At 39.2% G+C, this 23,260-nt stretch overlaps 1 non-coding gene across 1 annotated transcript; it reads left to right on the top strand.

Moving 5' to 3' along the window:
* Positions 1-22,603: 22,603 nt before the first annotated feature.
* Trnap-ugg (transfer RNA proline (anticodon UGG)) lies at positions 22,604-22,675 on the top strand. The gene has a single exon. It is a non-coding gene; the product is annotated as a tRNA-Pro (tRNA).
* The last annotated feature ends 585 nt before the right edge of the window (positions 22,676-23,260 follow it).

Raw genomic sequence — 23,260 nt, 5'->3', positions numbered from 1 at the left:
ACCTCGGCGCGCCTTATCGGAAGCCAACGATCAGGTGGCCCTTTTTGTTTGGCCCGCCGCCTTCACACCGAACCGATGCCTCTTGGGAGCTGATAACGACCACCGATCCCCAATATCACGGTTGTCTGCTTCGCCATAGGAGGCTTTAAGAACACCAGCAACACCGAACGGGCTGATTTGCACCTTCTGCAAGGACGACTTCTTCTACATAAAGTCTCAAATTGGTCTATTTTTATAACAAAACCAAATATACATTTCCCGTCATAGGTATTTCAATATTCACTGGAACACTTGTTGACAAAAGAAAATTCTATAAAAGTGAAATGTTGTAGTACGTATTTCCTTTAAAACGTAAAACTACAAACGACATCTAAGAAGAAAACACTCTGCATTAGAGTTGTTTAATTCCGGTTCATATTAATGAATCTGAATGACTCTTTGCTTTTTAAGGAAATCGATTAAAATATTAACATGCGTAAAGAATGTTCTTAAAACATTTAACATCTTAAAGAGATGAACAAAGATTGTGTCATGGTTCTGTTGTTCCTTGCAAGCTTCTTGATTTGATTGACTCTTTGTTTCATCTTAGAGATTCATAAATCTTTTACAGAGAGATTCATTTAAAGAGGTACTTCAATGAAACAATCATGAAGATTCGTGAAACATTCATGAAAGATTCATCAAAGACTCATCAATGTTTTAAGATTCTAATTCCAAAAGATCAATCAATCTTAACGACTTTTTCAAAAGGATTTATATCACACTATTACGAAACTTATTCATCCTGATAAGACACAGTGGATTTCAAGCATAAATTCGTATCCTTAAATGATAAAACGGCTCGTTAAACCTTAGTTGGTACTGCTAACATCGTAAAACTTTGGTACTAGATTGATAAACAGATAGGGTTTTCTAGTGATAAGTGAAATGTCAATCTTGAGGCTGGTTTGTTTTGGTTTTGTTACAATTTTATATTTGGGTCAGTTTGTTAGACAATTTGTGTATTGTTTAATATAAGACTATGCCAGGAAATCGCTTCTTTCCACTCAAAATAGCATAACACCTTCAAAACCAAAATGGAATCTACATCTATAAACACCAAAACAAACTGCTAATGACGTTTAAGAAAGTGATATATTACAGAGAAATGAAAATGTTTTCATTCTTACATCTCCTCGTAGACGTAATAATTTCGGAGTGAAGTCAAAATGACCCGTTGTAACCGGTGGGTTCCAATCCTCTCGATGGTGTGCTAATGGTGTGGTGTTGTCACACACGCCCCTTGTTTCCGTGTTCATCCGTGGATCGCACCGCCTGGGAACCTTCGTTGAACCAGGGTCGGGTCGTCTTTTCTTCGTACCACCCGTTGAATGACGTTCTTTGTTGATGTTGATGGTTGCACGGTTTTAGTTCCGGTTGAACCAGAAATGCCTGTGCAAGGATCTTCGGCGGGCGAAAAGAAAACCCCCACAGCAAGCAAGCAAGCAAGCACCGCAATGTATGCTATGTAAACTTGTTCAAAATCTAGGCTAAACGATAACAATCTTATTATTAGACGCGACGCGCTCTATTGGAAGGGTTCCGAATACGGTACCTCATCAACGGGTTTGTTCTTTTTCCTAAAAAGAAAGCCCCGCCGGTCGTGTTACATGAATCTATTAATTATCCCAGCGCCGGGTTCCGGGACGACAGTGGTTCAGGGTTCAGGTCACCGTAGCCTTGCACGAAGGAAACTTGACGACACGATTAGCGACCCCTGCCTTATAAGCACTTACCAGGCGTTGAGTGGCGTGGATGATTTTTGGACTCATCCTCTGTGTCCGCTGCGACACAGATTTGGCCCGGGAAAATCGCCATTAACGTCGTGCACCTGTTGATGGCTACGCTCAGATAAGGTTCTCTGACCCACTGGCCAATGGACAGGTTCGGGTTCAGGTTTCGTTGACGGTGGTCAGCAAAGCCCAGGTCAACTTGTCGTCCTCCTTGGGCAGGATCAGGTTCCCTAAGCAACGACGGTGGAAGGACAAAAACCTACATGTCACCACCCGCCGACTGGCGCCAGCGTTCGCCGTCCTTTCCTACAGCTGTTTACCTCATACCACGCGAAAAGGCTGATGTAAAAATGGTGAGCCTCTTGTCCTCCGCAATCTGCGTCACCGCAGGGAAGCCGAGGTTGTTTATCTGCCCATCTGCAATACTCGCTCACACAAAACCCAACGCAGCGTGATGATGCAGTCGAGCACTTTCGCTACAAACACTAACCTCCACTAAGCGACCTACAAGCGGACCCTCAATTCGTTTCGTGGAAGGAATGGAATATTTTGAGACACATTTCAGTCAGAGCAAGTGAAATGTACAACACACAACATCATTCGGTAAAAGCCGTAATCTTAAGCACCCGTTGAAGATGTTCGGTTCGGGAGAACAACAACAAAGCTAAACAAGAAGAAACACTTGAAAAAAAAGAACCACAACAACGAACAGTGGATGTAGAGTTGCGTCTCAAAATGCACAGCCGATGTTTACATTTTTCGCCAAGTGGTTAGAAATGTATTATTTCTTAGTCCAATAAAATCCTTCCCGACACCTTTGTGGACTCAAATTTCATTCCACTTCAAACCAACTCCTGGACAGGCCAAGCTTCAACACAAACGTAAGTGCCCTACACCATTTACGGATTAGTTCTGTTCAATTCTGTTCACGCAGACGTGTTTACTTCTGTTATTCTGTCCGCTGATAATCGCTTCTATTCTTCAAACATACTTTGGTCTAGTTTGCTTTTCATAACTGAACCAACGAAATCGGTCTATACGCATTGAACAAGTTCTCCGGAATGGTTTTTCCCCCTCTAATGACACACTTTGTTTTCCTTCCCATCACTTCTTATCAAGCTTCGTGCGCTTAATTGTGACGAAACGTCCCGGGTGCGGTTTAATGTGAGGCTTATTTTGTAATCTTTCTCGCAAAAGTCTTCCCAAAATCCGCTTGCGTTTGGAATCCTTTTGTACCGAAACAGGCTTGACAGAAAAAACCAACATTCACGAAAATGATTTCATAAAAGACACCGACTTTTCCGGGCACTGAAGCAAAACTCCGGGACCCGGGACGCCGTTTATCCCTGGCTATCTTGCTTCCGACGTTGACGGTGTCCTGACGCGGTTGGAAGTTTCGCTACTTCCCCGGGGGGAAAACTTCTTAATTAACGTTATCATCGCTGGGTGGGACGATCTTTGCGCACGATTGCTCCCCGATTGACCACGGAACAGTGAGGCGTGGACGAAAGGACGAAAGATAAACCTGGAAGATGGCGCACGATGCGGAGAACACAACGGGAAATTATCTCGCGCGCTGGCTTTGTTATCTGAATGTGTGTGTGTGTGTGCGTGGGACAGTAATGTCCATGGCAAAATTCTGAAAAAAAGACAAACAAACGCTCCCGTTATGTGTGTGCGTAGCAAATTAATTAGAATGTCTTACATTTCACCTTCGATAGCTCATCGGCTAAAGCGACGATAACGATTCTCTCGTCCGGCAGTAAACCGCAGTTCTTTATCACTTTTCTTTTTCTCTAAAAAAGAAAGCCCTCACTTTTTTCCGTAATTGAAACACGTATTACGCGTAACTTATCTCGAGCGAAATACAAAACCCCCCTTGGGAACCTTCAATCCATTACAGCCGATTTGATTTCGATCGAAACGGAACGGAGCGCAATGGTGCATGGGTAAGTTATGCCTTCGGTTAATCACCACCATGATAACCGGTACCGGTTGTTTCTGGAGAGAAAGAAAGGATAATAAGTACTCGGCTTCCGCTGTGGGGGGGCGCCAGGAGGTGTGGAATTACCAGAAGGAAACGTACCAGCACAGATAAGGGCAAGTAGGAAATTAAATCTACTTAATAAGAATCCACAAAGACACTGAGAGCCACTCCTTTGAACGTCAAATGAACGCTGCCGGTAGTGGTATTTACCGTATGCGTGATAATGTTGGCACTATTTAGCAATAACAAAGTTTGAAACATCCTCAAAAATGATAGGATGTACCTTTTTTATATATTCTAAAAGGAAATGTTTGTCAATGTTTAAAAGCATGTAAGTCTTCGACTGAGTTGCCATTTGTGGCCATTATAGTCTTCATACTCTTTTGGAATACACTGTTAAAATGTTCCTCTTCCAAAAATTGGTGAATATTTTCCGGAGGCTTGTCATATTTGATAGGTAAGCCTTGGCCTTCATAAAGCGCCATATTGAATATCCCGGTATCCAGGATGGAACGTAAAATGTTCCTGCAACCAGTTTTGGATGCGTTTCGAGGGATGAGACGGACCACCATCTTGTTGAAATACTTTTTGCTACTAACCGGAGTGTTAATTTATCCATCAGAGGTCATACTTATTGAAAATGTCATGGTTAGATGTCTGAGTTGTTTTTTTATCCGTGTGGAATTAACAGCGACTCGATTCACAACCATTCCAAACACCAGGACACTAGCAGGTTGACGTATTTTACTGCGAGTAAACTAATATAGTGGTCGGTTCTAGAATTAAATACTGGAACGATTGTTTACCAGCTTTTGTCAGTGAAGAGGATGACGAGATGTTTTTGTCTTGGGAAATTCCAAATTTCCTTGCATCGTTCAAACGTGATTTTTCGTTCACAACTTATTTTGTTGCGAGTAAGGTATTAACACGTTGACTGCCATGACTATCGCTTTTGATAGCCAGCTGTCACTAGTTCTAAAAAGTTTTTGTCCCATAAAGCAATAAAAATGCAACATAAAAATTTTAGTAATATTTAATATTATTTCTTTGGAAAGCTGAATCCTTGCTTAGCCTTCAATACCCGTCGGTTTAATAAAAGTTAGAAACTCATTTTATTTAAAAAAGATTGTACTAAAAAAGTGTGCTAAAAACGCTTGGCAGTCAACGCGCAACCATATTAGTGCGATGGTGCAACTATTATCACGCATACGGTATGTACTGTATTTTCATCATCTCTTTTTTCCACATTAAACTGTGCCCTTTTTCCAGCGATCTGCGATAATTAATACAACTTCGCTGGGCGATTCGCAAATAACAGGGCCGTTCGGGGGCTCGCAAAAATGACCTTTCCGGCACCGATGATTTCGGAAAATAGCCGCAATGCCGTTGGGGCTGCAATTGACAATTTTCATTTTCCGCCTCCGAAATTTGGATGCGTGCGAGAAATGGAAAAGCAAGCAGCAACCACGAGAAAAACCCGGGCGCAACATTTTAATGCCGTTTGTAAAACACTTACACCAGCCGCGTAGTGGTATGTTATTTTTAACCCTCCGCTTGTTACATCCGCCAGCCGCTCCTCCTCAGTTACAATCACAATGTCACTCCGGTGAGCAGTACATGTAAAATTTTCCATTTTATTACACTTTTTTCGTGCAGTTTGATTACTACAATCGACTCATTTTACACTTCCCATCGAAAGGTGTTGCCGGTGGTGATTTCGATTTATAAACGTAGCAACCGTCGGGACACGCTCCAATTATCGACGAACAAAGGTGTCGGTTTCCAGCTCTTTCGACAGCAGAGTTATTTTAACATCACTCGACACCTTCCCCACCTGCAACAAATTTAGCAATTAAAAATTTTATACGACCGTTTTAATTATGTGTTAAATCACACAGTCAATGTTCAGTAAAGGATTGCTAGAGTGTATTTACTAAGCCTGACCAAAATGCGAGTACAAAAGGAGATACAAAATGCGAGTACAAACCAAAAACATCAACATACTCAATGAATATGGAAATCCATGAAATAAGAACATTACAAGTAGTTTAATATTCCTCTCTATAAAATAGCAAAACAGATTTTTTCATAACGAAAACAAAACTTGCTTCTCCATTTCCTGTAAAGAGGAAAAAAGTAATTACTATTAATGGAGTTTCAAGCGGACGATGGATGAAAATCTCAATAGCTGACCCTTCCAGGAAAAAAGGTTTAAGAAATATGCCCCACACGATCAATATAAGCGCCTAAAGGACCTGAATTGCTAAACTGACGCTTCCAAGAACTTTACGAAAGATATGAAATTAATTGACCAATTGAAATGAAATTGCAATCGACTTTTCAAAAAATGCTTGTTTGTGCATGGTAAATGAAAACTTTTATAATAATGCTTTGACACCTTAGGTAAGTTGTTTGAGCTATTGTGTTTACTGTTCTAATCTTGAAGTAATAATAGTTCACAAGAAAACATTGGATCAATAGTTTGTGCACGTGCTATCGAAAAAGCAAACTAATGAAAATAAATAAACTTACTAAAGGCAAACTTTATCCTAATCGTGCCGAAGAAATTGCAAACATTCACGAGCGTTTTGGAAAAGAAAAGATAGGTCAAGATAAGGAAGAAAAACTAGGAAAAACACATCCTCGTGACCGAGCTACTCGTTCTTCCGGGATGGCTTAGCCCGACTTTAAACAACCGCTTTCGTTTCTCCGTCCGTTTGCGGTATCCTTTAGCACAAAACTGGAACAACCTGCAAAGTGCGGTCTTGGGATGTTCCAAGGGGCAATGGAATTAATTACTTTCCCATGAATACAATAACACGGACGGCGGGCATCAATTTTCCGGAAGGATTTGAACCCCCGCTTGACCGAAACCGGAGGGGCAAGTTATTCCATTGTGCTGCTCGAATGGCCACTCGAGAAGGGCGAGGGTGAGTGAAAGACCAGTTGGGTAGGTTCCCGATCGGGTCCGGAATGCTTCGGAAGTCAATCTTTCCTCGGGGCACACACACGCACACTAGTGATGAGAATAACAACTCGTTTAAAAGATTTGCATTAGAGCGAACAATCGTTACGAGAATTCGAATCTATAAGACACTCTTTTGCGCTTTCAAACGTTTAAATGAGTTATTAGTCGTCACAGAGATTTAAATCCTTGTCAGTGATTCGAATCCCAAAAGAATGAATGAGCGAGTAAACGAGTTACAAGTCGCCACAGAGAGTCAAATCATAAACTGGGATTCGAATCTCAAATAGGGGTTCGAATCCCAAACTGTATGTGTATTCATATAATGCTCGTATGTAAAGTCCCAGTTAGAGATTCGACTCTCTGTGGCGACTAGTTACTCTTTTTCCCACTCTTGAGCTTCGAATCCTTATTTGGGATTCGAATCTCATCTTGGGAATCAAATCTCTACTTGGGATTCGAATCTCTATGACGACTAGCAACTCATTTACTCACTCATTTACTCTTTTGGGATTCGAATCCCAAATAAGAATTCAAAAGGAGTCACAAAAACTATCCGTGGCGTCTAGTAACTCTTTCACTCACTCTTGGAATTCAAATGCTTATTTGGGATTTGAATCTGTGGTTGGGATTCGAATCAAATCACATCTTGGGATTCAAATCTCTTGAAGGATTTCAATCAAAAAGGAGTCACAAGAACTATCCGTGGCGACTAGTAGCTCTTTGACTCACTCTTGGAATTCGTATGCTTATTTGGGATTAGAACCTCTTTTTGAGATTCGAATGTCTATAACTACTAGCAACTCTTTTGACCGCAAACTCCTTGAAGGATTCAAATCAAAAAGGATTAATAAAAACTATAAGTTCCGGATTTAAATCAATCATTCAATTGTAAGATTCCACTCCATGACTCATTCTTACTCAGTACGCACATCACTAACACACACACGCTTCGTGCAGAATATCTCGGTGCAATATCGTATTTTTCATTTCGCCGTTGAAGTGGCCACTGAAGAGAAGAGTGCATGTGTGGAGGCAATCCTTCGACCGAGGTTTCTTCCGATGCGATGAAAGATGATATATCCTCTCGAAGCGAACTTCGGAAGGTGCTGAGGCCACCGGGACGTGGATGTCAGGATGTCACCGGGACAAGAACCTGCCTTACGTCAAACCGGTAAGCCTCTGGACTCGGACTTATTTCATCATGTGGCCACTCCGCCCGGTTCACCGGCAATCATCCACCTGCAATTAGAAGACGACGTAAGTGGTCATTGGCACAGACAAACCCCCGACTTCGGTGAATCAATCAGAGCGGTGATGGCAATCACCGTCGATCGTATCCCGGGAACGGTGGCTTCAAAACATTATTGGGTTCGGAAATTTTTCCGTTCGGTACAACCAAGAGGGGGGATGGCGGACAAGTGGTTGGCAGAGGTTGTTCGATCAATTTCACACTCGAATAAAAACATTGCCTTCTCCTGCACGTCCCATCCATTTTCCCGCTTGATTAGATTCGTCGGAGAAGGTGAGGGGGGAGGGGGGGGGAGGGTGATAGGAGGACACGCGACTGTTTTCATATGCAAATCAATCAATCTGCTGCAGCTCGTTTGGACATGCCATTTTCGTTAGTCATACAGGATTTGTTTTCCCGGGCGTCTGCGTCTGGAGTGCTCGTTTTTCCTCGCTGCGCCTCGCATGAGTGCGCTAGCCCCCGCACTCCTGGACGCTAACAAAGACTTCTCTAACGTGCGTGTCCGGAACCTGCATACACACACACCCAAACCCTTCCACTTTCCCGTTTATAATCCGTGAGGATCCACCCCGTTCATGAGGAAAACACGGAGGGTTTGCGAATTGAAATGTACAACCGGCGAGTGCAAATTGTAATTGAAAAATTATGAAATTATCTACCTCCCTCCACTCCCCTTCCCCCTTCCATCATGGATCGTAGAGCGGGGTGTTGTTGCGTGTTTTCCCAAAACGGGGGGGGGACGCCGAGGGCACGCGTTCGATTAACTGTGAGCTCATAAGCCTCGCACCTTCGTATGCCAAGGGATTTGGGCGTTAAAGGTCCGATTGTTTGCAAAGAAGATAAATACTTCCCCAAGCATGGGCATGGGCCCCTTGTAGAAACTATCCAAGGATTATTAGTTAACTATTCGAATAAATAGCCTTCTAAAGTAGCTGACATTTCAAACCCGCACGCGCGACTGCGGTGGAAAACTGCAATGAAAAACCCTATCCAGTGATTCATACCGGCCTGCTCCGGGTCGACAGCCGGAAAAACCGGGCCTGCCCATTGCTTGCGTGTCCTTGCGGAGCCCGCCGGAGATCGCCGGCGATAAAGTGTCTGTTATGTTTTAATTGTTTAATTTCGTAGTAGAGTGTCACGCCAGCCGGGGTTTTAGGCTACGGCAGGCTCATTTCAATTGTACACACGCCACAACACCACACACACACACACACACGCACCTGAGCGTCACGGAAAGTTTCCGATAATTGCCGCGTGTACGAGAACGCGACGCAGTTGGCAGCCCGTCATTCGGTCGACTGCACATCCGGCTTAGCGCTCGGAACTTCCGCTTTCCGCTCTCAGCCAGCAGTGTCCTAGCCGGGTTATGGTTCCACACGGAGCGTTACGGATAAAGGAACCGACAGCGTTTGCACTGACTCACCAATGTGTCAGAATGAAAAACGAAATCAAGTCACACCGAATCTTGATGACGTATCGTACCGGAAACGACCACCAGGTGGGATGTGAAGAAACTCCTCCAGGCGCTGAAAATCTGAAATGTAAAATATCCGTTTGTTAATATTTGAATTAGATGGGGGTGCCCATGGCGCAGCGGTAGCGCGAGGAAACACCACGCCACAGGTGTGGGATCGAATCTCGAGTCTGGCACCCTCCGGTATTACGAACGGCTGACCACCGATCTATAATATACCGTCTTTCGGTCACACAAACTCTCTTCGGAGAGAGGCCTTGTCCCACTAGGGGATGTCGTGCCACATAAAAAAAAAAAATATTTCAATTATTTGTTGGGTTACTCACAATGAATGAAGCGGAATTTCCATCCAAAGCAGTTTTAGGCAAGGAACTATTGAATTAGTATGTATAGATGTATACCCTAATAGTGGGATGACAGAAATCTTAGGTAAACCCATGCCAGAAATCTTAGGTATCTCAGAAAATATTCTGTTGAAACTGGAAAAGGAAGCATTTGTGACATTTTGCTGAGAAAATGTCGGACTTTGATAAGCAGTCCTTCCTATGTCTAGGTCTTACTATGTAGTTACTAACTTTTCGATCTGAAACACTAAAGTATGTCCTCCATTTCTACCAAAAGGAACAGCAAAGATAAAATTGAGCAACTGAAAATGCGTAAGAAAAGGTTTCATGAGTAAAAGAAAATAAAAAAAAGGTAGATGTCATTGAAAATCATTGAAAATACACTGTAAGTCGTTATTATGAAAACAAAACATTTTCCAAAAGTTGGGTTACACGACGGAATAAGAAGGAGAAATTTGGACAAGGTGATATACGCAATGAAACATGCTCTTAAAGAACCTTAGAATATAATATAATATTTAGAATCTTTGGTATTTGATGATTGATCAGCAGCATGGAGAATTAAGAATTCAAACCTTCGATTAACACTTTAAAGAAGCAGAAGCAATGTTGAAAGTTTTCCTACTATAATCTGCAAAAAAGGGATACCTCTGCTGTTTCGAAACAGCTGCAAAAAGACCTCAAATAAGGTCTCATCACCTTAAAGTAAGAGAAAATAAAACGTTTTGGAAGACAGAACCAGAATTATTATGTTCGGCTTTAGGATTAGGATTCAATTATTAAATCATGTCGCACTTTATGCTCCAAATTTGGAGTGTCCTGCCCCGCGTTTAACTTTAATCCAACCAGGGACCTTTTCAAAACGTAGCCACCCCGTTGCATTCCGCGCTAACAATTTCGGTAAAAACAAGAACGGAATGACAAGTGCGCATCCCGTTGGTCACGTTTAGCAAACTGGTTGTCACACAGCGAGTCCTTTGTTCTAGCATCCCTGCCGACATGCTCTTATATCTCATCTCACCCGCCAAAACAATAACACAAGCGGTGAAAGCCCCCTCAAATAACAACAGTTGCGAATTTGTGCGTAGCCAGCAAAGGGGAGGTTGAAGTTTACGACAGTATCATTCCGGAAGCAGTTGGAATTCCCCTCCGGGAGCAGCTGGCAACATCAAACGGGTAGCGGAAATGTTTGTGAAACTCCTAGGCTTACTGGAACCCTTGCTGCTTTACCGTAAGTCATCACGAAATTGTTTCCCTGAGGCACGCATATTTGTTCACAAGTCCCCAAACTGTTGGCATGGTGCCGATAAACATCGCTTCGAAGTCAACCTACATTCACCTCCAAGTTATCAATTTCTTACCATTACAGGCAAAACTTTGGGGTATTGACTGCGACAAACCACTTGTTTTCTTGTTTCAACTGTCCCATTTGTGAAGCTAATTAATTTTACATTTACACGCGTGTTTTACACGTCAGACTCAGCCGTAATTTACTGGCGTATGTCTCACCTACGTCGAAATCGGAAGAATCTGTTAGGTATATTGTTTGGGCGTGTGTCATCTGCAATTAATCGCCAACTGATTCCATGCCGGACGGCAACGTCATCGACATGAGACGACACAAGCGGGGTTCGTTTATTGGACAAATTTCAATTGGTTCCCTCCACGATAAGTCGTGGGCCTACGACATCGACACAAAAACACTATCGGCCTACTGGATACAGTTTCATTGGTCTGACGTTTGAGTGCTCAGTCACCCACTTGCTTGAAGTTCAGTTGAATACTATCCTATCCTTATTTTGTTAAAGATGTACATCAGAGGCAAAATGAAAACCCGAAACTTTAATTACTTGGCGTTACTTGTCATGTAAATTTGAAAGTTTTCGAACTATCTTCGGTAAAAACAAAGTATGATGTCCCCCCCTCTCACGAAAGTCGAGCACTGATCAATTCTGCTCGATTCTGCTCGATCTTGTACGCAAAGGCTCTCGGGGCTAAAATGGCCGTCATATTACACGCAACACGAATCGGTTATATATTTTAAGCCGCCAGTTCAATCGGTTGTCCCAACAGATGGCACTTTGCGCAAGCGCGTGACGAAGAAGCTTACGGAAAAGCTTTATTCATTGGGCGGGGCAATGTTTATTTTATTACTTGTAGTTACTTTTTTACTTTCATTTTCTTTTGTTACTGTTTAAATACAGCATAATTAATTCCAAATCTCTGATGGATCCTCGCGCAAGTAATTTAGAATGATAATTGTGTGTTATAATTGTTTGGGATTACATGATTATTGATGTACAGTATGTTAAATGACACTGATAAATCCTACAATTTGCGTATGAAATTCGAAACGATTGCTTGATATATATTTACTTTTTGTTAAATGAATATGTGCTGACTATTCTACTGATATATTTTTCACAATCAAAATATGTGAATGGTTGTTAATTTGTCAGCCAGCCAGCACATTTGGTATTGAATAATATTATCGTTCTATGAATGTACATCGGTTAATATCAATTATTATACGTAGCTGAAATAGTTTCGCAGTTACAGCTAATTGAAATTATTATATTTATATTTTATTGAAAGTGCAAAATAAGCACTTATCGTAGTGTATCAAATCATAGTGAAGTGTACCAAATTTTTCACGAATTTTCTTTATGATAATGTAATATTTTTCAAATAGAAAATAATTGGTTGTTTGAAATAGTTAGTACGATCGGCTATATTTGTTCGAGTTCATTCATTTGTTCAGTTCAAAAGCTTGGTTCATTTGTTTAACGATTTTGTATAACTAAATGCAATAAGCAGAACAATTTTTAAAAAATCAAACGAAGTATTATTGATATATAGTTAAACAAGGTGTCTCCTTGTTTTGAGAGCAAACCTAGTTTCCTTTTTATTTGTTCGATCCTCCTATATCTTCTACTACATTTCGAGGTGATTTTATTTCCATTTAATTCCGAGGATTTTGTATACTTTTCTCCAGCCTTTTGATATTTCTTCATGGAATGTGCTGCTTTGACATGTTTCCACAAATAACTGAAGGCTCAAATAGTTACCTTGTGTCGGGTCCTGGAATTGTTTAGCGGATTCAGCTCTTTGGGTTTGAATTTCAGTCCTTCGGCTTGGTAACACGCTATTGTATGATTCGCTTAATGTTATGATGCCAAATTCGGCCTAAACAGTACTCGATGATTTGGTTTTCTAATTATAGGAAGAAGATGTCGTTGCAAGCATTCCCTTATCTAAAGATTGTAACGGTTTTCACAAACTGATATCAAAGCATACCACACTCGCAATACCAATACAATTACGCGATCGATAGCTGCAAAATTAAGCTTCCGATTCAATAGACAGTTGTCAGACTGACTCAGAATCAGAAAAAAATAAAATTTATTTATTGGTAACTTAAACAAATTGTCAAGAACAAATCGTGTAGTACAGATCACCCGGCAGGGTCTTATTATCAAATTTGACTATGTTGTGCCATTATGCCTTTGCGTGATCGATTGTACTACTGGAGGTTACCAACTTTGTTGTTCCATATCGTACGGAAACACCTTTTTTGTCACCTGTCCACCTGTCCACGGTTTGTACTTTAACCCCTTTTGTATGTGCGATAACTATCACAATGTTTTAGTCACGTCTAGGGTTCACAGGGTCTGGTCTACGTTCAGATTCAACGATTAACCTATACTTCCGAATTGCGTTTCTAACGGTTCCGACACTTACACCTTTCTAATCCCGGCACATTCAATTGTTAAGCTGACTGATTTATATCCTTAAACGTAAACTATCATATACAATAGTCATCAGCTACAAATAATGACAACCGAGTAAACACAAAGTCGTACAAAAAACGGATCTTAGGAAAATATGAATTGTATAATTTGAATGTACTTATTGTGGATGCAAAGTAAACATATTCTTTTGCTGCCGGACTGTTTACGAGTTTCACGCAGCTGGGAATTTTTAAAACGACCAAGAGTAAAATGTGATCGAGAAAGTCTAATAACAGTCTATGAATATGTCGCCTGGTATTGAACACCTCATACAATAGTTTCAACGCAAACTCGATCGAATTGTTGAACTTTTATAAGTTCTTTTTTAAATTTGCTCATAAAATTTTCTTACTTGCCAGATCAGCTGGTTGTCCGGATTTATCCGTATTATGCTGTCTCCTACTTTAGTGGGACTAGGCCTCTCTCTGAAGATACTTACTGTGACCGAAAGAAAGTATATTATAGGTTTCTGGTCATCCGTTCGTAATACCGGAGAGTTCCAGACTCGAGATTTGGTTAGATGTAATAAAAATTTTCGATATCTGAGCAAACATATATCCATACTGAACGTTTCCAATCGCTTTTCAGGAGATGTGCAGACTTGTTGTGACATTTATTCGACAAAACATCACGTTGATGTAGTGTTCCAATTCTGATTTGATTTGGATCAATCATAAAACATGGAACCAGACTAAACATGCTTAGTTTAGGTTTGCTTGAAAAGTTCTTAAAGGAAGTAGTTTTTAATGTTGTTAAACAGTGTGAAGATCTTTTGCAAGTAAACTTATTTTGTTTAAAAATCGAACGTAAATATTATACATTTATGTTTATGTATCTACATTGTCGGTAGCTTAGAAGAATACGATTAAAAGCAGAATGTTTGATAGCTTCAAAAAAACCTAACTGGAATAGCCTATCATAGGTTTCAAATGTAGGTGATCCAAACTTGAAACAACATTTATGCCATGCCATACTGTGTTCGGATGAGCTTTGCGCTGAGAAAAGAATTCAATCTTTTCACCCACTTACGTGCAAGGATCATAGATTGCGGTTAAGTTTGCTTCAATCTAAATAGTAATACTGAGACAAAAAAAAATGCAAAACGAACAGTTTAAACATAGAGAGTTTTGTGCAACAAATCCTGTTCCAACCCCATATTGGAGCACCTAAGATCCAGAGCACACATAAAACATGTTTTTTTTATATGATCTTCATTTGTCACAAGACATGAGCGCAGTGCTGAATGCAAAATTTACAATTTTCATTCATCAAGAAACGATTTCCCACAACAGTCGTTGTTACAAATACCAAAGCAGCATATTTTTTGCCACACGTAAATTCAGTGTGAAGCGACGACATCGGATCGAGATTGGTTAGTCGGAACCATACAATCTTTTTTATTTCATTTCATTTTGCAGTGCAGCTTCTGGTTTTCTTTAGCAGAACATTCCAGAACATTTTTGCTCAGAACTCCCGATTTTTAAAAGAAAGGATGTAACAAGTGCTGACCTGCCTGTCGTACACTAAACGTTGATGAATTTTAATTACCTTTATTCGGCATAAAAACAACTGATGCGTGAATAATTAAAAACGAAATGGAAATTGTGCGTAAACATGTAGCGCATCTAGCCGCCGTACAAAAGTAAACAAAGTTTTTTAGCCGCGAGTGCGGCGGCTGTACCAACGGAAATGCTCTTCATTTCTCCCTCACACACGTGGATGGGTACCAATCGCGTGTTGGCGGGAAAATTTAAAGGGGCGCATGCGTGAGCGCTTCGACACATCAAGCGGCCAACTTATCATCTAGTCGACACACAAAAGGCTACCTATAGATGGCGCTGATACCAACCGGTTGAACTTTTAACGTTGAAAGTTTAATTTTAAAATTAAGCTTATCGCACTTCCTTTTTGGCATGTTTCTAGCGCTGTAATTGGCTTATCGCTTGGTACCACTGCCATTTTGTTCCCACGACCAATTATGATAGATTGCCAATGAAGAGAAATTTTGTTTTTTACTCCAAATAACCGGAGATAATAAAGTAGATACAAGTACAATCGACATTGAAATAAATGTTTTCATCTGCTATGTTAAGCTGATTTGAATAAGGAGGCAGTATGAGTTTCAATTCGTCAATAATTTAGTTTTCATTTCACTCCACTGCCAAAGTTTGTCGCTTTTCTACTGCAATATGTCTTGTAATGCATATATTGGAAAAAAAATGCATGCGGTAAAATCCCGTGGGACCGACAGCGTTCTTTCCCGCATGTCGGTGTCGGTTCGCTCGGACCGACAGAGCCGGTTTGGTAGACCGGCGTTTCAACGAATCACGTGATACAATTCGTTTCCATTGACGTGAGATGAATTAAAATTGATAGCTCGGATTAATTCGATTGAAGTCCATACTGAGGCTGAAAGACTTTCTCCGCGCAGAATCGAGGAAGAATTCACTTGTATCATTTTATCTTTCTCTATATTTTAAAGTAGTAATAAAATCAGTCGGGTCAACCTATGCCGACCGAAAATCTACCGATCGACCATCTCTTGGTCTCCTTACGATAGCAACGGTAGATACAAGTACCGTCATGTCTGGTGAGCGGATATGCTGCCACGCCCAACCTTGCCAACTAGCTACCGTTTACTAGGTATACATTTATGATTAACATTCTTCGATATTGCTACATATATCTCTATTTTAATCTCGTTTTTGAGCTAACTGTCTTTGTTCATACTTGATCTAAAACAGGTGATTAAATTATTTGATCTAACAATTGAAAAAAAGAAATACATATTTTATTTTTTTTTTAAAAGACCAATGAGGCGTCACCTTTTTCAATGAATGTCTAACTTCAAAACGATAATTTTCTCATTATCACTAGTATAAAAAAACTGCCTCCATACGAAAAGCATGGAATAAAAGGCACTGCTTGAAGTTCAACAGGAACGGTTCAAATCGAAGAAGAAAAGCAACATACGCAATTCAAATTAAAACTGTGTTAGCACTGTGTTATTCTTTTGTTTCTTCTGGTAACCCAAATTGTACATTCTTATCATGGTAAGTTTCTGCAGTTCAATTCTTGGATACTTTTGAACACTTTTGTGATGCGCGTACATTTTTTTTTGCGCGCAGAGTAACATGGATGTGATAATGTGATGAAAATCACACCCTTGTTGAATCGAACACATTGCACACACTATTTAATTGAAAAGGTGTTGCTGAATAAATAAAGATGTTGTATGATACCTACAAGCATCATATGCTACCACAAATGCACAGCACAATAAACTGTGTGTGGTACCACAGTACGGCACACCAAAGAATGTTACTTGAACAAAGGGCACAAAAACATGCAACACATTTACCATGAAATTTATAAAATTTCAATGTAGAATAAACCAAACATTTGCAATACGGAATCAAAATGTTATTCCATTGAAAAGTTTTTATTCTCAGTTTTCAGCTTTATTCCATGACAAACCATCAATAACTTTCCAACCGAATTATTTTCCACGAAATTAATGTTCTATTAACCAAATTGACAAGTAATTTAATTTTTTGCTTTTTTATTAAATATTGTTTTAATACATTGAATTTGACAATCGTGAAATGTTTGAAAAATAAAAAAGTAAAAGTAATGTCAAGAAAACTTATTATTTTTTAAAAAGTGCAGGACATTTCTTTTACTAATTCATTTCCAACATCCTCAAACTGTTCTGCGAATTTTCCTCTTGTTTAACAAACAACACACAAACATATCTTTACAATGATCTTTTAATTTACGTTAAGGCGTCAATCATATATTTTCATCCAAAAACCACTGTACCTTTTATACATCAAAGCGCAATTAAGATAATTTGAATCATTCACGCATTTTCATATTTTTCATTTAATTTTATCCGAAAGTAAATTCACAAACTTATTCGGAAACAGCTGCTTAGTTTGCTTACCCTATGATCCGCCTTTGGGTGAGTCATAAAGCCTTGTTGGTTCGGAGAAATGTAAAGTATGACCATAACTAAATTGAACCAAAGAAAGCGCGCTACTGTGGCGCCTCTAGTGGCGTCAGCCGGAAATTAATATTTTTAGTAGTATTAGTAAACAATAACAATGAAGTTGTGAAAGTTTCAGACCTGTACTATTTTTTTTCGCGAAATGCCGAATAATGGAAATTTATCGACCAAAAATAGCTCCGCACAAATAACTGGAAAACAAAGGCAATTGAGCAAATTGAATAAGCCGAGAACCCATAAAAAAAAAAAACAATAAAAATGACAAGTATTTTTCTTTTGTACAATTATGCATAACGATTGTTATAAAAATAGGTTTTTAGTATTCTAGTGTTCACTGTTCTTATAAATTTACGTATTTTGTGTTTTGGTTCCTGCATTAGCGCTCGTATCGTGGAAAGGGACACCGTTTTCGCAACGTCCGTTCACTTCTTCTTGCCAAGAACATCTCTAACTGTTCCAACACTTCGTCTAAAATGAAGTTTTGTGATTGCCCAGAGTTTTTCGATGGGGTGAAACTCTGGGAAATTTGGTTTTGGTACCAAGTGGATCTTATTGGTCCAGTACCACTCCAAGACCACCTTGGAATAATGGCAGATCGAGAAATCAGCAAAATACTTCATGTGAATTTATAGGAACAGGGAACATGTAAATAGTAAAAACCTATTATTAAAACTAACTTTATGTATAACTGTGCAAAAGAAAAATACTTTTAATTTTTCTTTGCTTTTATTATGGATTCCAGGCCTTGTCAATCTGTCCACCGGCGCTCCAGTGATTTGTGCGGGCTCATTTTTGGTCGTTCAATTTCCATTATTCGGCATTTCGCGAAAAAAAATAGTACAGGTCTGAAACTTTCACAACTTCATTGTTATTGTTTACTAATACTACTAAAAATATTAATTTCCGGCTGACGCCACTAGAGGCGCCACAGTAGCGCGCTTTCTTTGGTTCAATTTAGTTATGGTCATACTTTACGAGCAAACGTACAGAAGGGTGGAGGAGTGGAGAATGGATTTGGTGATGGCTCAAAGGAGTGGGGGGGGGGGGGGGGGGGGAGCTGTCTCTATAATCAATGGAGAATGAAAAGTATCCCTTCGTTTCGATTGTAACAACCCTGGCCGATTTCCACATCTTCTTCGCAAAGACTGCGAGATAAGAGATGCGCCAGGTTAGCAACGAGAGAAGCCCCGCATCCACATATGAATAACGGAATATAAAGGAATCATACCAGGTCCAGAGGAACCATATTTCATACATACACACCTAAAATTGCATTCTTCTTCATTTTGAGTTTTGTAAAACAAATGATAAAAAATTACTAAAGTAGTTTACCCAATTTTAGAGTTTGGTCGACGACTAGATCATAAAATTTTTTACGACTAGTCGTAAAAGCGCGCAAAAATGTACTCAAGAGAAAATAGCTAGAAACGTTTGGCAGAGCGAACAAAAATTGTAGTCTTTTATTGGTTTATTTCCAAACTGCGTGATTTTAACCTTACGCGCACTATTTATAAATTCAGTCCGGTGTCGATGGACGACCTAAGAAACAATTGATCTTTACGATCCCAGTAACCAGCCAGGTAATCACTGAAGATCTCTTTTTTGGTGTTTACATTATTGATCATGTCGATCGGTATTTTCTGAACCGAATTGGCAGGAAGTGTTAGGAACGAAAAGTGTTTCTAACAACATTAAAATATACCTGAATCCATAGCTCATTTTTCAATAACAATGATGGACACATAGTCCGAACCTTATTTGGCATAGCAGTAAGAAAGCACTTGCTAGCAGAAAATTCGCAAAACGTGCCGCACTTTTACATGCCGAACTATTTGTAAATACAAAGACTGGTACGGAATTATTTTCTTATTTAATGTATTCTGCTTTTGCATATTTTTCATTAGTTTCCCATTCACAACATCATCAACGTTTTATCAACACAAAGTAGGAGGCGCATGGATTAGTAAGACCGTTATGTTCAAACCAATTAGTTTTTTTAAACTGAACCGATCTGACCGGTTGAAGCAGTTTTCTTGCGGAAAGTGAAAACTGGCCGCCGTGCTTTAACTTTCATAAAAGTTGCTTGTGTTGTACACAATTTTCTGTCTTGCTCTAGCGCACGGGCTAGTGCGGAAGATTCGTTTGGTTGCATACTTTGCGGAGTTAACTAAGGACTGTTGCATACATCGCGGTGTTAATTTGGCCGCTTACCTTTCTCGAGCAGCGGCTGCGTTTTGCTAAGGCGGCTGCAAAATGACGTCACACATACCATATGTTTACGTTTTGCTACCACCGACAGGGATCATGTTATTATGATCAGCGCTTAAGTAAGCATTCGAAAATGTTTCTTTTGATTTTAGAATTGCATTCCATCATGAGATTTCTAAATGTCGTCTTAAATTTGATTTTAAAAGCAAAATTATATTATGCTGAAGACAAACCAATATAATTCGATTAAACTCATTTCAATTCTTGCTTCTCATAAAATCTTATGTCATTCTATGTTTCAAAAACACGTTTCTTAATTTTGTACGTACGACACGGTTTCATCAACATGCGGTAAACATATTTTCTATAAAAAAAATTCATATTTTCATTGGAACACAGCTTAAAATTTTCTAATGGCGTTTTCATTCAATTAATAGCTTGTTCCGAGGAATAACGTTAGAATTAAACAAAACAGGCTAATTTTAATGACTTTCCATGCAAAACCGGAATACGCTAGCAACTTTCTGTTGAAAGCTAAATAAAGAGTAGCATTTCTTTTAAATTCAGAACAAGTATGACAACTGTATGATTTAAGTTGAATCCGCCGTGGACAAAACAGTAAACCAACTACATTTGATTATATGTTTGACCAAATATTATTTAAAGCCAGTCGACGACAAGTGGGAAAAAATCCCTGGTACTTTATTCGTCTTTATCCCTGGCAGTTCATTTCGTAATTAAGCAACTTTATCAGAAAACAATCATAAAGAGTATGATTCAGTGGTTTGGACATACCCGGCCACAGTAAATCATGCGCAAATAGCATCGGAGGAATTAAACGGGTCAAAAATAATTTTAATACCCCACATTTCTAACCCTCCGCATGCATCTCAACTACAACCAATCGAAACCCCATGAACAGCACCCTAAGGTAGGACCTATTCCAACATTCTAAAGTCCAAACGGAGAAGCATTTGATCGTGAATGCCACACAACAGCTGAAAAAACTCCTACATGAATGATGTTGTCGGCTATGGCTAAAGTTTCAGCCAAGGACCGTAAGGCTTTGTTAGTGGGCGTCGAAATATTTTTTGAAAGTACTAAAAAGATGAAACTTTACAACAAAATTTACTTCATTCAATTAGCTTAGTTAACTTTTTTCTTTTCGTAAATGAAAATTTGTCTATTTTTTTTTAATGCAAACGTTTCATCAGTTCCGTGTTCTTCAATTATAGTATAATATGATCCCACAACATAGTAAGATAAAACATCATCAAACTAAAAGTAAAAAGCTATGTGAAAATTTGTTCAGTTTCTTGCGTATAGGTCAAAAAGCCTTGTCAAAATAGATGATGGCTTTTCACGGGTAGCAATTTTTTCAAGTTCAACTGTATTTGATCTGCTGATCAGTCATGGCAAGAATTTGCGAGATCTACATATTGATATTCAATAAATCTTAGGAGTAAATTAGGAGTAATGCAAACACCATGCCACACTTTTCTGATCTATGTTCATCAAAACGTTTTTAATGATCCAACTGAAAACTTTGAGATAGGCGTAAATGAATTATTGATACCATTGTCGAAAACATTTGACGAAAACACAATATTTTACTTGTGTAATATGGCCTATGAGCTTCATATCCGCAAATAGTTCATATACAAGGAACCTGAACAATAATTGGGCTGACAATCGAAATATTTGTACGTTTTTGTTTTTTTTCGATTTAATAGATTGGTCCTGCACAAGTTTCACAAAGTTCACAATATGAAGATTTTGAGCCTCAAAGTCCAAACACTTTCCAGATAGTTGAGATCATATTTCAAATCTTAAATGACAATAAGTTTTTTGCGACATTTTCCGTTCAAGTTTTACCAGATGAAAGTCATAGGCCCGCGCGGCGCACAAGCACGACTCATACATTCGTCGACCTCAATTCCTAGGGAATGGCGCGAGTTGAACGCAAAATTTACTGTCAGTCCTTAACTGTTAGTCAGTCCTTAACATGGCGGTTAATGTATAAACTATGTGAATTTTTCGTTATCAGATTGATAAATACTGGGTGAAAGGAAATGCTAAGCTGATAGCAGCTATACCAACGAATCCTTGTAAGGATGTAATCAGATCAAGTAATAAAAAAAGGGTAATCAGATTATAAATACTTTTGAGTTTGGGTAATGAGTTTCATTGTATAATATAAAGAATTATTAATATATAAGAAATATTAACACAACTTAAAATAAATAAAATATGTTAGTCAAGCTAGGTTAAAATACGTTTCATCCAACAAGGTCAATTTGAAAATCTAAGTCACTGCCATCTAGTGGCGTGCGCAGTGAATGCGCGGCTAATTTAGAAATAACCGATTCAGCAAAGACACAGATTTGCATACAATGCGGCTATTTAATAATGTCGCTCACTTCCAGCTCGAATTCTGCTCGAAGTCGCTCAGCGCCTCACTCGTGAGAGGGGGGGGACATCATACTTTGTTTTTACCCTATCTTCTTATATTGTTTTCAACCCAGTCGTTCGATTTCGCACTCTGCAAAATGGATTCGAACAACCTACTTCCACTAGAGTTGTAATGATCAGGCCATATCAGCAAGACGTCGTCAACTATGAGCGAGACCAATAAGAGGAAAAGAGTTGGGATGGACGAGTCTTCCCTCATAAGACACCCTGCATCATCCGACACGATGCAAACGGTGGCGGGGATGTGCTGCTTGGAATGAATCGCGACTTTCCCCGTCGTTAGGTGTTTGGATGCGACCTGCCAGCGGCGTTATTCACTTTGTATCGTCGGCTCAATGGTCTAGGGGTATGATTCTCGCTTTGGGTGCGAGAGGTCCCGGGTTCAAATCCCGGTTGAGCCCAAGATATTTTTTATCAACGATATTATTTGATGTTTAAATTATTTCGATATTAAGTTCAATATTCATATTGTTACAATAAACGTTACGTTTTCGTTGTGATGTTTTATTAAAGCTCTTGTAAGTTTTAATTGGTCTTACATTGAAGAATGCAAGGCTTAAATGAAACGATTCATTTACCTCATTTGTACAGATTTTTAACGTGAGCAAACGATTGGTAATTGAGTATCTGTTTAATTCTGAATTTAGTAAAAAAAAAGAAAATACTTAGATTGAAGATACAATGCTAACTTCAACATTTTCGACATCATGAAATATTCTAATCAAATTAATAAACCAGTGTAGTGACTGAAACAGGTAGTAACATGAAAAACTTATACTTATATTAAAGTATTGTTTGTGTAATTTCTTCCAACCCTGTATAATTACTCAAGAAAATTTAACATTACCATGTGACACTGCTAACTCAACAACATCAAAAACGGAAAATATAAACACGCGTGGTACAAACATCACTTAACTATAGCATTTGGTTATGCCAGTGGAATTGTGATATTAAATTCGTATTAAAGTGTCCTGTGCGCGATT

Source organism: Anopheles ziemanni, chromosome X (genome assembly GCF_943734765.1).
Source record: "Anopheles ziemanni chromosome X, idAnoZiCoDA_A2_x.2, whole genome shotgun sequence".
NCBI lineage: Eukaryota > Metazoa > Arthropoda > Insecta > Diptera > Culicidae > Anopheles > Anopheles ziemanni.
Note: the sequence above shows the minus strand (reverse complement) of the source record. Positions and strands in the feature narration are given on the sequence as shown.